Source organism: Eufriesea mexicana, unplaced genomic scaffold (assembly GCF_001483705.2).
Source record: "Eufriesea mexicana isolate 0111107269 unplaced genomic scaffold, ASM148370v2 scaffold2808, whole genome shotgun sequence".
In the NCBI taxonomy this organism is placed as follows: domain Eukaryota; kingdom Metazoa; phylum Arthropoda; class Insecta; order Hymenoptera; family Apidae; genus Eufriesea; species Eufriesea mexicana.
Genome location: NW_016910868.1, coordinates 78,889 through 84,499, shown reverse-complemented (window position 1 = coordinate 84,499; position 5,611 = coordinate 78,889).

Here is a 5,611-nt window from a genome sequence, read left to right as displayed (position 1 = left end):
CGCAGAAATCCATGGAATCGCAGCGTACATCAGAAAAGTCGAAGCCAACCAAACCAAACGCAAACCAACAGGACATAACCAAACATAGCCTGACTCAGCCTAACGTGGCGAGACCGCGCTTGCTGCCCTCCCTTCAGCAAAGCAGGACATGCTAGGCCCCAGTGGAGGGCAGAAATGGACCATACAGCAATGGACAGCACAAATGTTATACATACACTGGCCAAACTTAGCCCAACCCAACATAACCGAACTTAACATATGTCAAGGTAGCGTGCGGCGACCGCTATTGCTGCCACCCCACCAGCCATGCCGGACAAACTAGAGCGCAGAGGAGCTCAGAAATCCATCGCAGAGAAGTGTACAGCACAAAAGTTGCAGCTATCCGAACCAAACTTAGCCTAACCCAACCAAACGGATATTAACCTCTCACAGCTTAACGTGCAGGGACCACTATTGCTGGCCTTCCCAGAGTCAAGAAGAAAATGCTAGAGCACTGTAGGGCGCAGAAATAAACCTAATAGCACACCATAACACTGAAGTCAGAGTTATCCTATCCTAACCTAACCAAGCGTAGCATAACCGAACGTATCATGACAGAACGTAAAGGGTCGAGGCCGCTATTGGCGGCTCTCCCGGAGCCAAGCTGAAAATACAAGAGCACTGTGGGGCGCAGAAACTCACCTAACAGCAGACTATAGCACTAATGTCAGAGCTATCCTCTCCTAACATAGCCAAACGAGGCATAACCAAGCGTAACCAAACTCAGCCTTCAATGCCACGACCAATAATGCTGTCCTCCGAGAGCCGAGATGAACTCATTGGGGCAGAGTAGAACGCAGAGGGCCATAGAATCGCTGTGTATGTCAGAAAAGTCAAAGCTACCCGAGCCTAACCCAAACAATCAGAACACTGCCGAGCATAGCCTGGCACGATCCAACGTGCGGAGACGGCAATTGCTGACTTCCGAAGAGACAAGCAGGACATACTAGAGCACAGCACAGCGCACAAATGCACGGAATATCAGTGTACAGCACAAAAGCTGAAGCTACCCTAACCAAACTTAGCCTACCCCAAGCGAACCGAACGTAACCATACACAACATAACGTGCCGAGACAACTATTGCTGGCCTTCCCAGAGCCAAGCTGAAAACATTAGAGCACTGTTGGGCGTAGATATCCCCCTGATAGCAGTCTACACACTAAAGTCAAAGCTATCATCTTCTCACACTACCAAATGTAACATAGCCAAACGTAACCTAACTCATCCTAACATGCCGCGACCACTATTGCTGGCCTCCACAGAGCCGAGCAAAACGCAGTAGTGCAGAGTAGGACGCAGAAGTCTGCAGAATCGCCGTGTATATCAGAAAAGTCAAAGCTACCTGAAAGTAACCCAAACGAACAGAACATAGCCAAACACAGCTTATCTGAACCTAACGTGCCGAGACCGCAATTGCTACACTCCCTCGAGCCATGCAGGATATTCTAGAGCACAGTAGAGCACAGAAATCCGCCGTGCAGCTGTGTACAGCACAAAAATTAAAGACATCCTGTCCAAATATAGCCTGACCCAACCTAAACGAGCGTAACGTGAATCAACACAAAGGGCCATGGCCACGGTTGCTGGCGCCGCGAGAGCCAAGCTGAAATCATTGGAGGTATATAAGGCGCAGAAGTCCACATAATGGCAGACCACGGCACAAAAGTCAAAGATATCCTGTCTTAACCAAACCGACCGTATCATAACCAAACGTAACATACCTCAAACTAACGTGCCGAGACCGCTACTGCTGAACTCTCCGGAGCCAAGCTGGACATATTAGAGCACAGAGGAGCGCAGAAGTCAAACGAATAGCCGTGCACAGCACAAAAGTTAGAGCTATCCTTACCAAACGTAGCCTAACCCGACGTAACCGAACGTAACCTGACACAACATAACGTGCAGTGATGACTATTGCTGGCATTCCCAGAGACAGGATGAAAATATTTGAGCACTGCAGGGCGTAGTAGTCCATCTAACAGTTGACTACAGCACTAAAGACGTAGCTATTCCCTCCTAACCGAGGAAACGATAACATGACCAGACCAAACGTAACTCAACCTAACGTGCCGCTACCACCATTGATGCTCTCCCCAGAGTGAAGGAGAACATGTTAATAGAGAGTAGAACGCAGAGATCGATGGAATCGCACTGTAAATCTTGAACGCCAAAGATGCCAGAGCCTATCCCGAACCAGCTGGACATAACTAAATATAGTCTAACTCTACCTAACGTGCCGAGACCGTATTGTTGCCATCTCCATAGTCAAGATGGACTTACTAGAGCACAGTAGAGCGCAGGAATCCACGAAATATCAGTGTACAACACAAAAGCTAAAGCTGTCCTGACAAAACTTAGACTGTCCCAACATAACCGAACTTAAGCTGACACAATGTAAGGCGCTGAGGCCACTACTGCTGGCCTTCCCAGAGTCAAGCTGAAAGCATTAGAGCACTCAATGGCGCAGGAATTCACCTAATATCAGAATATAGCACTAAAGCCAACCATCCTCCCTTAACCTAAACAACCGTAACATAACCAAACGTAAGATAACACAACCCAGCGTGCCGCGGCCACTATTGCTTGCCTCCCCAGAGTTGAGAAGTGCATAATGGAGCAACGTAAGGCGCAGAAATCCCCCAAATAGCAATTTAAAGCGCAAAAGTCAAAGTAATCCTAACCGAGTCATCCTAACCTAACCTAACGAAACGAAACGTATCTCAACCTAACGAGCAGAGACCACAATCGCTCGCCTCCGCAGAGCCAAGTAGAAAATACTGGAACACAGTAGGAGCGCAGATATCCACCGAATAACAGTGCATAGTACGAAAGTAAAAGCCATCCTAACCAAACTTATCCTAACATAACCCGACCAAACGTAACCTAACGCACCCCAACGTGCCAGGACCTCTATTTCTCGCCTGCCCGGAGCAGAGAAAGGTGTAGCAGAGCAACTTAGAGCGAAAGAATCCACAGAATAGCAGTTTATAGCACCAAAGCGCGAGAAACCCTAACCCAGCCTTCCTAACGTAACCCAAAGGAACGTAACCTAACTCAAACTAGCATGACGAGACCTTTATTTCTGACCTCAACGGAGACAAGCAGTGAACACTAGAGCACAGTAATGCCCAGAAACCCGAAGCATAGCGGTGAATAGCACAAACTTCTAATGAGCGCTAACCCAACCAGACCGAACCAAACATAACCAAACGTACCATGAACCAACCAAACGTGCCTAGATCACTATCGCAGGCCTCCCCAGAGCGAAGCAGGAAATATTGGAACACAGTAGAGCGCAGAAGTCCGCGGAAGGCAGTGTATGGCACAAAACTCTGAACTATCCTATCATAACCTCGCCAAACGTAACATATCGAACGTAGCATGGCTTAACCTAACGTGCCGAGACAACTATTGCTGGCGACCCGAGAGCTAAGCAGGACACTCTAGAGCACACTAGTGCGCAGGAATGCGCGGATGGCAGTGTATTGTACAAAAGACAGACATACCCTTAACTCACCTGACTTTACCTAACCTATCCAAACGCAGCGTAACTGGGAAATGACGCGGCGAGGCCAATATTTCTGGCATCCTCAGAGCCAAGCAGAACATATTATAGCACATTACAACACAGAAATCCACCGAATAGCAGTGAATAGCACAGAAGACAAATTAGACTATCCTAGCCTAGCCAAACGTAACACATCCTAACGTAGCCAAGCCCAACATAACAGGACGAGAACACCGCAGCTGATATCCACAGAGGCAAGCAGAATATGCTACAACACACCAATGCGCAGAGATCCACTGCATTGCTGTGAATAGCACAGTAGCCAAAGGTACCCTAACGTAACCTGACATAGTATAGCCCAACCTAACACAGCGTAGCCCAGCATTACGTGCCGCGACCACTGCTCCTGACCTCCCTGGGGAGAAGCAGCATGCAGTAGAGCACAGTTGATTACAGAAATCCACCGAATAGGAGTGTTAGGCACAAAAGTCAATGTAGCCTATCCTAACCTAGCCAAACGCGACATGTCCAAACGTAACACAACTCAACCTAACTTGGCGAGACCACTACTGCTAGCCTGCAGAGAGAAAAGCAGAATGCAGTAGAGCACAGCCGATCATAGAAATACACCAAGTAACAGTGCATTGCACGAAAGTAGAAGCCATCCTAACCAAACCAGCCTAACCTAACCTAAGCCATCTGAACATAACACAAACTAACGTGCCACGGCCACTATTGCTAGCGCCCTCAGAGCCGAGCAGAGCACAATAGAGAAATATAGTGCGTAGAAATCCACCGAACCGCAGTGTATAACACAAAAGTTGAAGATATCCTAACTAAACCAGACCTAACCTAATCTAACCTAACGTAGCATAGCTAATCAAGACGTGCCACGAACACGGCTCCTGGCCTTCCCTGAGCCAAGCAGAATGTAGTAGAGCACATGAAACCACAGGAATCCACCGAATAGCAGTGTACAACACGAAAGTCAAAGCTTTCACAACCAAACTTGACCAAATCTGACCAAACCAAACGAAAACAAACTCAACTTAACGTGCCGTGACCGCTATTGCACGCCTCCCCAGAGTTGAGAGGAGTATAGTAATAGAATGTAGATCGCAGAAATCCACCGAATAGCGGTGTATGTTACAAAAGTCGAGGCTATCCTAAAATAACCTGGCATATCCTAACATGTACAAACGCAACATGACTCAACCCAACGTTCCGAGAGCATTACTGCTGGCCTCCTCAGAGCCAAGCAGAATATACTTGAGCTTAGCAGTGTGCAGAGATCCACCGAATAACAGTGTACAGCACAAAAGGCAGACATAGCCTAACCTAACCTGACCATGACCAACCTATCCAAGCGTACTGCATCTAAGTATGACATGACGAGACCAATATTTCTGGCTCAACAGAGAGAAGCAGGGCATATTAGGGCTCATTAGAGGGCAGAAATGTAGCCAATAACAGTGAATAGCACAAAAGTCAGAGTAGCGAATCCTAACATAGCCAAACTTAGCATATCCAAGCGTAACCTAACTCAACCTAACATGAGGAGACCACTATTGCTTTCCTCACAGATACAAGCAGAATGTACTAGAGCACAGTAGTACGCAGAAGTCCACCGTATTGCAGTGAATAGCACAAAGGCCGCAGATATCGTAACATAACCTGTCCAAGCCTAACAGAACCAAACCTAGCGTAACTCAACATAACGTGCCGCGACCACTGCTCCTGACATTCCTATAGCCAGGCAGAATGTTGTAGAGCACGGTAGAGCAGAGAAATCCACCATATTGCGGTGTATAGCGCTAAAGTCGAACATACCCCGACATATCCTGACCCTACTTAACCTACCCAAACGAAGTGTATCTAAGCATGACGTGCCGAGATCACTATCGTTGCCCCCCTCCCCAGAGCCAAGCGGAAAAATTGCAATGCAGTGGAGCACAAGGATCCGCGGATAGCAGTGTATATCACAAAAGCCTGTACTACCCTTTTCTAACCTCACCAAGCCTAACACGAACAAATGTAGCGTAGTTCAACCTTACGTGCAGAAG